The 12,663-nt window shown below is 36.8% G+C and overlaps 1 protein-coding gene across 7 annotated transcripts in view; it reads left to right on the top strand.

Annotated features, from left to right (window-relative positions):
- The window catches only part of PRR16 (proline rich 16), a 328,082-nt gene that overhangs the window by 169,843 nt on the left and 145,576 nt on the right, over positions 1–12,663 (top strand). For 2 of the 7 annotated variants that reach the window (XM_017877057.1, XM_017877056.1), the window contains exon 3: positions 849–1,018. The exons of the other annotated variants lie outside the window; for them this stretch is intronic. The gene's annotated coding sequence lies outside the window, so the exon portion shown is untranslated. The remainder of the gene's footprint in view (positions 1–848; positions 1,019–12,663) is intronic. 7 annotated transcript variants of the gene reach the window in all.

Below are 12,663 nucleotides of genomic sequence, written 5' to 3' on the forward strand. Positions count from 1 at the left end.
TTTTTTTATACATTTTGTCCTTTTGACTTGTAAGGTCATCCTAAGCTTTGAAATCACCTAAGGTCTGACTTTCATCTACTCTGGCAGATGTTCCTGTGCTTTTGCTACAGTCCACTGCTAGACATAATTGCCAAGATGTATAGGTTCTATATGTTTGAACCCCAAACCTAGGTCAAGTTTTTTAAACGTTGCAAAAAAGAACACCTTTTTTTTTTTCTTTCATGGACCCAGAATACGAGGAAAACATCCATGTCTTCTACTTTGAATAGATATATTTATTTTTCCTGTCTACCCACTAACAGATGGTGCAGCTGTTCTAGATTCCTTCTATGATTGAGATATCTCTACCTCCTCATTATCCATGGTCTACATCAGTGTCAATGCCCGAATTGTTTGGTTACCCAGCAAATGATCAACTTTCTCCCCAACAAAGGTTTATTTCCATACCAGCTCATTGGTTTACACTATTGTTTCTTGCCCTTGGAAAGTCCCTTTCCTTTTTAAACAAACCTAGATATGCATTTTGAGAGATGTTTCAAATTATCTAGTCTAGCTAGACTAGTAAATTGCGATAAATATAAGTCTCCCAGAATACTAAGTTATTTAGCTATGGTTTCACTAAATATTGAGGACCAATATCACCCAAAACTAAGCTGATTTTTAATGTTTGTAATCAACTCATCATAAAGAAGCAGAGGACAATAAAATAAATTGATAGTGAAGATTTATTTAAAACATAGTACTTCAAAGGGGATTTAAAGAATTTAAAATAGAGACATCCTTATCACTATATATCACCACAGCAAAGTAAGAGTTGATGATTTAAAATTTATGATTCTGGATCTTAGGCAGATAAGAGGCAGAACTATCTTGGGTGGACAGAGCAGCGTGTGGAGACTTACATCGTGAACTTTTGCACCAAGAACTATGCAGGAACATACCAGGAAAGCAAAGAGAATCAGCAGACCTTTTGAAGGACTGGATCACCACTGCAGGCTCCCTGAGACACTGAAAAACTGTGAGTCAGCTTGCTTTCTCAACGGGCTGTTCATGGTCTGGGATGAGTTCTCAGCCCTGGTCATTGGTGGCCCAGAAATAGATTTGGTGGTGTTGTGGGGGCACAATGGTACTGGACGTTAGAACTGCCAGCTGTATGGGATTAGGGTGAGGCTGGTGACTGCTGGCATTTCCCCATTTCCCTGGTGACCTGTATGACTCAGTAGAGGCAGCCATAATCTCCCTGTGAATATAATTCCACTGGACTGGGAACTAGACTCCCATTCACCACAGCAGCTAAAACAAGCCCTGCCCAAGGAGAGTCTGAGCTCAGACAGGCCTATCCCTGCCCCGACCTGGTGTTCTTTCTCTACCCACCCTGGTAGCTGAAGACAAAGGTCAGAATCTTTTGGGAGCTGTATGCCCCACCCACTGCCTGAGAATCCTGAATACTTAACCAGGTGTCCGTAGGGCAAGTTTACATTCCCCCATAGGACCTCAGCTGATGCACTCTTGAAAGCATCACCTCCTGGCTGGAGGCCAACCAACACAAAACCAGCACACTAAATGAAAACACAACCAAAGACCCTCACAGAGTCCACCTCACTCCCCTACTACCTCCACTGGAGCAGGTGCTGGTGTCCACAGCTGTAAGACCTGAAGACGGATCACATCACAGGACTCTGCAGATACTCCCTAGTACCAGCCTGGAGCCCAGTAGCTCTGCTGGGTGGCTAGGCCCAGAGGAGCAAAGACAATTACTACAGTTTGACTCTTAAGAAGCCCCATTCCTAGGGGAAGAGAGAGAACACTACACTAACGGAGCAACCTGTGGAACAAAAGAATCTGAACAGCAGCCCATATCTTCCCTCTCACATAATCTACCCAAATGATGAAAAACCAGAAAAACAATTCTGGTAATATGGTAAAACAAGGTTCTATAACACCCCAAAATTTTGTACCAGCTCACCAGTGATATATCCAAGCCAAGACAAAATCTCTGAATTTCCAGAAAAAGAATTCAGAAGGTCAATTATTGAGCTAATCTAGGAGGCATCAGAGAAAGGTGAAGTCAAACGTAAAGAAATTAAAAACATGTTACAGGATATAAAAGGAAAATTCTGTGAAATAGAAAGCATAAATAAAGAAAACAATCATAATGTCTGGCAACCAAGGACACATTTAGAAAAATACAAAAGGCACCGGAAAGTCCCAGCAATAGACTTGAACAAGCAGAAAAAAGAATTTCAGAACTGCAAGACAAGGCTTTTGAATTAACCCAGTCCATCAAAGACAAAGAAAATAGAATTAAAAAAAAAAATGAACAAAGCCTCCAAGAAGTTTGGCACTGTGTTGAAATTCCAAACCTAGGAATAAATTCCAAACCTAGGAAAATGTTCCTGGGTAAAAAGAGAAATCTAAAAGTTTGGAAAACATACTTGAAGGAATAATTGAAAAAAACTTTCTTGGCTTTTCTAGAGATCTAGACATGCAAATACAAGAAGCTCAAATAACACCTGGGAAATTCATTGTAAAAAGATTATCACCTAGGCACATAGTCATCAGGTTATCTAAAGTCAAGACAAAGGAAAGAATCTGAAGAGTTGACAGGCAAAAGCCTCAGGTAACCTATAAAGGAAAATCTATCAGATTAACAGCAGATTTTCAGCAGAAACCCTCAGGATAAAGAGATTGGGGCCCTATCTTCACCTTCCTTAAACATAACAATTACCAGCAAAGAATGTTTTATCCAAAGAAACTAAGCTTCATAAATAAAAGAAACATACAATCTTTTCCAGACAAGCAAATGCTGAGAGAATTCGCCACTACCAAGCCAGCACTACAAAAACTGCTAAAAGGAGCTCTGAATCCTGAAATACTCCAAAGTAGCATCTTCTTAAAGCATAAATCTCACAGGACCTATGTAACAATAACACAATGAAAAAGAACCAAGCTATTCAGGAAACAAACAGCATGATGAATAGAATAGTACCTCACATCTCAATACTAATGTTGAATGTAAATGGCCTAAATGCACCACTTAAAAGATATAGAATTGCAGAATGGATAAGAACTCACCAAACAAGTTTCTGCTGTCTTCGGGAGACTCACCTAACACATAAGGACTCACATAAACTTAAGGTAACGGGGTGGAAAAAAGATATTCCATGCAAATGGACACTGAGAGCGAGTAGGAGTAGTTATATCAGACAAAACAAACTTTAAAGTAACAGAAGTTAGATAAGAAAAAGAGGGACATTATGTAATGATAAAAGTACTAACCTGACAGGAAAATAACACAATTCAAAATAATATGCACCTAAAACTTGAGGTCTGAAATTTATAAAACAGTTACTACTAGATCTAAGAAATGAGATTGACAGCAACACAATAATAGTAGAGGCTTTGATATTCCACTGACAGCACTAGATAGGTCATCAAGACAGAAAGTCAAACAATGGACTTAAATTATACCCTACAAGAAATGGAGCTAACAGATATTTACAGAACATTCTACCCAACAATTGCAGAATATACATACTATTCATTAGCACATGGAACATTCTCTAAGATAAGCCCCAAAACAAGTCTCAGTAAATTTAAGAAAATCAAAATTGTATCAAGTACTCTGTCAGATCACAGTGAAATAAAACTGGAAATCAACTCCAAAAGGAGTCCTCAAAGCCATGCTAACACATGGAATTAAATAATCTGCTCCTGAGTGATCACTGGGTCACAATGAAATCAAAATGGAAATTACAAAATTCTTTGAACTGAACGATAATAGTGACACAACCTATCACCACTTCAAACTGAACGATAATAGTGATTAAACCTCTGAGATACAGCAAAAGTGGTGCTAAGAAGAAAATGTATAGCATTAAATGCCTACATCAAAAAGTCTGAAAGAGGGCCAGGAATGGTGGTTCACACTGGTAATCCCAGCACTTTGGGAGGCCAAGGTGGGGGAATCAGTTGAGGTCAGGAGATCAAGACAAGTCTGGCCAACGTGGTGAAACCCCATCTCTATTAAAATATAAAAATTAGCTGGACATGATGACATGCGCCTGTAATCCCAGCAGGAGAATCACTTGAACCCAGGAGGTTGAGGTTGCATTGAGCCAAGATCATGCACTCCAGCCTGGGGAGCAGAGTGAGACTCTGTCTCAAAAAATTAAACCAAAAAATTAAGTCTGAAAGATAACAGATAGTCTAAGGTCACATCTCATGAAATGGGAGAAACAAGAACAATCCAAACCCAAATCCAGCAGAAGAAAAGAAATGACAAAGACCAGAGCAGAACTAAATGAAACTGAAGCAACAGCAACAACAAAAATACAACAGATAAATGAAACAAAAATTAGTTCTTTGAAAAGATAAAATTGATAGACCATTAGCAAGATTAACCAAGAAAAGAAGAGAGAAGATCCAAATAAACTCAATTAGAAATGAAACAGGAGATATTGCAGCTGATATTACATAAATATAAAAAATATGCAAGGCTGCTATGAACATCTTTACATATATAAACTAGAAAACCTGTAGGAGATGAATAAATTCCTGGAAATACACAACCCTCCTAGATTAAACCAGGAAGTTATAGACTCTCAGAACAGACCAATAACAAGCAGTGAGGTTGAAATGGTAATTAAAAATTTGCCAGCAAACAAAAGTCCAGGACCAGACGAATTCATGGCTGAATTCTATCAGGCATTCAAAGAAGAATTGGTACCAATTTGTTTAACCCTATTCCAAAAAATAGAGAATGAGTGAATCCTCCCTTAATCATTCTGTGAAACCAATATCACCCTAATACCAAAACCAGGAAAGAACAACAAAAAAGGAAAACTACTGACTAATATCCCTGATGAATATCAATGCAAAAATCCTCAACAAAATACTGTCTAACTGAATCCAACAACATATCAGAAAGATAATCCACCATGATCAAGTGGGTTTCAAACCATGGATGCAGGAATGGTTTAACATACATAAGTCAATAAATGTGATACACCACATAAACAGAATTAAAACCAACAATCGCAAGATCATCTCAGTAGATGTATAAAAAGCATTTGACAAAATCCAGCATCCCTTTATGATTAAAAACCTTAGCAAAATCGCCACAGAGAGACATACCTTAAGGTAGTGAAAGCCATTTATGATAAACCCACAGCCAACATAATACTGAGTGGGGAAAAGTTAAAAGCATTTCCCTTGAGAATTGGAACAAGACAAGGATGGTCACTTTCACCACTTTTATTCAACATAGTACTGGAAGTCCTAGCCAGAGCAATCAGACAAGAGAAAGAAATAAAGGGCACTCAAATCGGTAAAGAGAAAGTCAAACTGTTGCTGTTTGCTGATAATATGACTGTATACCTAGAAAACCCTAAAGACTCATCCAAAAAGCTCCTAGAACTGGTTAAGTGAATCCAGCAAAGTTTCAGGATACAAAATTAATAGACAAAAATTAGTAATTCTGCTACACACCAACAGTGACCAGGCTGAGAATCAAATCAAGAACTCAACCCCTTTCACAATGGCTGCAAATAAATAAATTAATTAATTAATAAAATAATTAGGAATATACCTAACCTAGGATGTGAAAGACTTCTACAAGGAAAACTAGAAAACACTGCTGAAAGAAATCATAGATGACACAAACAAATGGAAACACATCCCATACTCATGAATGGGTAGAATCAATATTGTGAAAATGACTATACTGCCAAAAGCAATCTACAAATTCAATACAGTTCCCATCAAAATATTACCATCATTCTTCACAAAACTAGAAAAAATCCTAAAATTCACATGGAACTAAAAAAGAGCCTGCATAGCCAAAGCAAGACTAAGAAAAAAGAACAAATCTGGAGGCATCACATTACCCGACTTCAAACTATACTGTAAGGCCATAGTCACCAAAACAGCATGGAAGCAGTGTAAAAATAGGCACATAGACTAATGGAACAGAATAGAGAACACAGAAATAAAGCCAAATATTAATACTTAAAGCCGACTTATCTTTGACAAAGCAAACAAAAACATCAAGTGGGGAAAGGACACCCTATTCAACAAATGGTGCTGGGGTAACTGGCTGGTCATATGTAGAAGAATGAAACTGAATTCTCATCTCTCACCTTATACAAAAATCAACTCACGATAGATCAAAGACTTAAGTCTAAGACCTGAAACCATAAAGATTCTAGAAGATAATATTGGGAAAACCTTTCTAGTCATTGACTTCGGCAAAGACTTCATGATGAAGAACCCAAAAGGAAATGCAACAAAAACAAAGATAAATAGATGGGACTTAATTAAACTAAAAAACGTCTGCACAGCAAAAATTAATAATAATTATAATAATAATAATAACCAACAGAGTTAACAGCCAACCCACAGAGTGGGAGAAAAATCTTCATAATCTATACATCCAATAAAGAAATAAAATCCAGAATGTACAAGTAACTCAAACAAATTGCAAGAAAAAAAAATCCAATCAAAAAGTGGGCTAAGGACATGAACAGACAATTCTCAAAAGAAGATATACAAATGGCCAACAACCATATGGAAAAATGCTCAACATCACTAATTATCAGGGAAGTGGAAATCAAAACTGCAATGCCATACCCACTCACTCCTGCCAGAATGGCCATAATCAAAAAATCAAAAAATAATAGATGTTGGCATGGATGTGGTGAAAAGGGAACATTTTTAAATTGTTGGTGGGAATATAAACTAGTATAACAACATGGAAAAACATGTGAAGATTCCTTAAGGTACAAAAGTAGATCTATCATTTGATTCAGCAGTCCCCTACTAGGTATCTAGCTGGAGGAAAAGAAGCCATTATATGAAAAGCAACAACAACAACAACAACAACAACAACAACAAAAACTTGCACACACGTATTCATAGCAGCACAATTTGCAGTTTCAAAAATATGGAACCAGCCCAAATGCGCATCAATCAATGAGTGAATAAAGAAAATGTGGTATGTATGTACCATGGAATACTACTCAGCCATAAAAAGGAATGAAATAATGGCACTAGCAGTAACCTGAATGGAATTGGAGACTATTATTCTAAGTGAAGTAACTCAGGAATGGAAAATCAAACATGTTCTCACTCATATGTGGGAGCTAAGTTATGAGGATGCATAGGTATAAGAATAATACATTGGATTTTGGGGATTTGGGGGAAAATGTGGGGGATGGCGAGAGATAAAAGACTACACAGTGGGTACAGGGCACACTGCTCCGGTGATGGGTACACCAAAATCTCAGAAATCACCCACTTGGGAGAGACTGAGGTGGGAGGATCACTTGCAGTGAGCTGCATTCATGCCACCGCACTCCAGCCTGGGTGACAGCGAGAGACCCCATCTCAACAACAACACAAAAGAAATGTTAGCCAGATTCATTAATTTTTGAATTCCTTTGGTATTGGCAGACATAATAGTAACCTTTGGTAAAATACAAGTTGAGTACCCCTTATCTGAAATGCTTGAGACTAGAAATGTTTCAGACTTCAGATTTTTTCAGATTTTGGAATATTTGTATGTACTTAGTGAAATACCTGGTGAATAGGACCCAATTCTAAACATGAAATTCGTTTATGTTTTATATATATCTTATACAAATAGCCTGGAGATAATGCTATACAATATTTTAATAGTTTTGTTCATGAAACAAAGCTTGGGCTGCATTTTGTCTGTGACCTGTCACAGGAGGTCAGGTGTAGAATTTTCACTTGGGGCAACATGTTTGTGCTCAAAAAGTTTTAGATTTTGGAGCATTTCAGTTTTCATATTTTTGGATTAAGGATGCCCAACCTATGTAGAAATGGCATCACAGATAGCTTGTTTTTCCAAAGTCATCCATTGAGTTATTAGTAATGTGGTATTTTCAAACAGAAGTGTATCTAAAAGCTGCTTAAACAATGTATTTGAGCCATTTTTTAGAATAATTCATGACACATAGAGGCTAGAAGAATTTCAGTAATGGTAGTCAATATGATAATACCACTATGAACCAGGCACTGTTTGAAACATTCCATTTATTGACTTATTTAAGTCTAACAAGATCATGAGATTCAATCATAATCCCATTTAAAGACAAAGTACTCTGAGGTAGCTCTTTCTCAAAGACATGTTGGGATTTACAGCCAAGCCATGTGCAGCCTGGCTCCACAGTCTAGTTGTGAGCTACTGCTCTGCACTTTTTCTTTTTTTAAACACAAATTCATGCACATGCAAACACATACAATACATATGCATACCAACACACATGCCCCAACACACCCACACACAGCCAATGGTGTGATGATTATCTTAGAAATGTTTCTACTTTGATTTATCTCTCTGTTTATCTGATCGGGAAGAAAAGGGACAAATTTTCTCACTCTTCAATTTATAATAGTGGCCCCAATATAATGGATCATCTAATCTAATATAGAAAGATGTTATTTTAGAGGAGTTGAGGTACATATTTTATATGATTGAAGCTAATATCTTATCTGTGCAATTAATTTCATGGAGTTCTGAAATTATTACAACTCTGATTTTGTTACTATTGGAAAACAATATATTTTATTTCAAACAAGTATGTAGTGTCTTAATATAGAATCTGTGCTGTCTTCTAACTCAGAACAAACAAATGAATGACATTTTTTACTAGCAATAACTTATTTTGTTGCTTAGTCATCTTATGTATAATGATTACCTATTAACAGATATTAGATATTTAATGCATATTTTGGATTTAATTTATTTTATTGTTTAATAATAAGTCTTTTGTTATTCTAATTTGTTTAAACCATATAATTGTTTAAAATAGACCTAAATTATAGTCAACTTTATTTTAAGAAGATCATAAAAATGGAAATAATGTTCTAACTGAATAGGAATAACCTTTTGTTTTCTTTCATGATATATCCAGGTATATCATATTCTATTTTCTTTTATCATTTGACTGGCTAAACTAAGTGAAAATGTCTATAGAAATGATTTTACCTGCTCAAAATCCAAAGACCTAAAAGAATGATAGCTTTTCTAATTCTTTTTTGCCTTAAAATACTCTAATGATGAAGGGATGCTGGATTTTATGGAAAGCTTTTTCTGCATCTAAGGAGAAATGCAGAACCACAATGAGATACCATCTCATACTAGTCAGAATGGCTATGATCAGGAAGTCAAAAAATAACAAGTGTTTTCTAGGTTGCAGAAAAAAGGGAACATCTATACACTGTTGATGGGAATTATACACTGTGCAGCCACTGTGGAAAGCAGTTTGGAGATTTCTCAAAGAACTTAAAACAGAGCTATCAATCAACCCAGCAATCCAAATACTAGATACATACCCAAAAGAAAATAAATCATTTTACCAAAAAGACACACACATTTGTATGTTTAACACAGCATTATTCATAATAGCAAAGACATGGAATCAACCTAGATGTCCATGAACATTGCACTGAATAAGGAAAATGTGGTCCCTCTACACCATGGAATACTATGCAGCCATTAAAAAAGAATGTAACTATGTCCTTTGCAGCAACATAGATGCACCTGGCGGCCATTATCTTATATGAATTAACACAGGAAAAGAAAACCAAATACCACATGATCTCACTTATAAGTGGGACATGGATATAAAGGTGGAAATGACAGATTCTAGAAACTACTGGAGGGGGTAGGGTAGCAGGTAGCAGGTCAACAATGGTTGAAAAACCACTGATTGGGTACTATGTTCAATACCCAGATGACAGGATCATTCATATCCCATACCTCAGCAACACACAGTTTATCCATTTAACAAACCTGCACATGTACCCCTGAACCTAAAATAAAAGTTGAAAAAAATACTCTCATGGTCATTTTAAATTATTGCCACTGAGTTTAAATCTGTGACCTATAAATACTACAATGAATTTTATATTCATGGCATTAACATGTTTGGTGACTATATATAGAAAGAGAAACATGAGCTACGCACACATAAAGTTTTCGTGGAAGTGGTCATTCTAATATAATGCCCCCCAACAATAGTCTTGTAATTTACCATCAGTGAAATAGCAGTTTTTAAGGCAGTGTATTCTGTGGAAAAAATAGTGTTTTATTTACACACAGATAGGGAATTGGAATTACATTTAGGCTGGTTGCATGTACTTGTCAGTGGATCATTACATATGGTATAGAACATGAATTTAACTGCTGTTTTGTTCACAAGGTAACTTTTGGCCAACGCTTTCATCTTTATTAAAAAGTAGCTGAATGGTACTGTCAAATGACTTCACTACTCAGAAAAAAATATAAACAAGTCAAAACAAAACACAATTCTCCCTTGCTTCTCTGTCTGAGTCTCTCACCTACAGAGCTACTATTAGGCATTAACCCTTTAAATTGAACTAGCTTATTGGCTAGGCAGTTTTCACTTTGCCATTGTGTGACTTGGCAGTCTATGAATTAGCTCTCAGTGACTTGGCTGACGTTCTGCAGAGCCTAGAGGCAGTGAGCGAGAGAAATATCCGTTGCCCACAATTTTTAAAAAGAGACGATTGTAAGGCCTAGGCCTTGGCAACCAGAAGAGCAGAGTACGGGCTGGGAGAGGAGAGGAGCCAAAGGGTAATAACAAACAAGTAAAGGGAAACGGTGAGAGTGAGAGGCTAAACACAACTTTCGTCTAGCTTAAAATTGTGCTGAGGCAATAGCAAATATGACTTGCCTTCTTTGTATGCAAGAAAAATTATTTTTCTTCATTCAGCAAATGCTTATTGAAGATTATGTATCAATCAGTGTGAAAGGGCTGGAGAATCAACAATTAAGAAGTTTTTATACCTGGTCTGCTGGTGCTAATGGATTAACTGAGGAAATTAATAAGGAAGGCAGACAGACCAGTAATTATAATGCCGTTAGATAAATATAAGCAACAATGGAAATATATAAGTACTATATAGTTTCTAAGAAATTGCAAGGGCATGGGAAAGGGAAGAAAATGTTTTGTTTTCTGTTCCTTTTCCTTTAACTATGTTATCCAGCCCTTTTACACTGAAGGAAAACCCTGCTTTCAGGTTGCATCATCACACTGCCCTGCATGAAGTAAGGTGTGGCAAAAACAAACCGTAAGCAGCATTCCTGCAAAAGAATGCTACCTATGCCTACAGGGAGACACCCGCTCAACTGCCCTTGATTACCTTGGGCTTTAATTTTCTCTAGCTGGCTTTCACTCTTTCCGATGAAAAGAGCAAGTAAAAGAAAATGCAACTGTTCTCTCTGAAAACATGTGCCAGGGACAAATCATCCATGTGCAGCTTCACCCTCCATCTGCAGAGAGTGTTAACCAGAATCTGCAGATTAGTTTTCGGTCCTGACCTCAAGGGTGGCATCTTTTGCATATAGATATTTATCTGGATGTCCCTAGGACTTCAAATCCAGTATGTCAAGAACAGAGGCCATCTGTTTCTCCACTGTGCTTACGCTAGGCGTCTCAAACCTACTGCTCTTTAGGTATGACTTACATTGTTCATCCGTTTACTCAAGCCAGAAATTCAGGTTCCTTCTGTAGCTTTCCTTTTCTCTTTACCTTCCACACCTAATCAATCACCAAGTCCCGTCAATCCTACCTTCCACACTTCTCTATTTACCCATTCCTTTGCTCCTTCTTTTAGTCACCATTTTTCCTCTGGATGATGAAGACAGCAGTCTCACTTATCAGTCTCAGCTCCATCAGCCACCAAAGGGATCTTTTTGAATATTTTATTTGCAAATCTGATACTGTCATTTCCCTGTTAAAAATTTCTCAACAGCTGTTTATTTCCCCTATCAGTTGTTTTCAAAGTTGTTTGTGGTGGGCAGAAACCTCATTCAAATGATATTTTATTCCAATTAAATGAAATTGATTAGATGTAAAGTTTAATGTGTGGTACAGAGATGTAAAGAGAGTGGTGGTCTCAGAGAAGTTTTTTTTTTTTTTTTTTTTTCTTGATAACCTCTCTGGGTATCTTGCTAGATAACACGAGGTACCTCAGTGCATCTGCAGGGAAGAACAGAAACAGCTTGAAAATAACTGATCTGTAGGATAAAAAAGTATAAACTTTCTTGTTGCTTGTTATGTAAACTCTTAATTATTCACCTTTTCAGGCTCATTTTCTACACTCTGCATGTTTGCAATTCATGCTGCAACCATAACTTTTGCTATTTCACATATACACTGAGATTTATCATACCTCTTTCTGAACACTAGTCCCTCTTTCCAGAATGTGTCCCCTTATCAAGAACTTCAAACAACTGGCTACTCATCATCTGAAGCTCAGTGAGCATCATCTGTTCCACGTCACATTACCACTGCCCACCCATAGGCACACGAAAACACTCCTTCTCTATATGCTCCCACTGCATTCCCACCTGTATAGCATGTTGTTTTGTAACTCTGTCTTGACACCTGTTTCTCTGCGATACTTGCTGAGGCCAATTGCTGGTTTCCATGTCTTCATTCTTGATTTCTGAGTACCTTACACAGTCTTTCTGCCCATCGTGAGTCATTAATCAGTATTTGTGACATGATTAAATGGATAGCTTGCTCTTTAAATTACTGTAATTAGAATAAAATTCCTTTCAAAGATAAATATACTCATAAATTTTTTTTTTTTTTTTTTTTTTTTTTT

Source organism: Rhinopithecus bieti, unplaced genomic scaffold (genome assembly GCF_001698545.2).
Source record: "Rhinopithecus bieti isolate Rb0 unplaced genomic scaffold, ASM169854v2 scaffold_10379, whole genome shotgun sequence".
NCBI classification, from domain to species: Eukaryota; Metazoa; Chordata; class Mammalia; order Primates; family Cercopithecidae; genus Rhinopithecus; species Rhinopithecus bieti.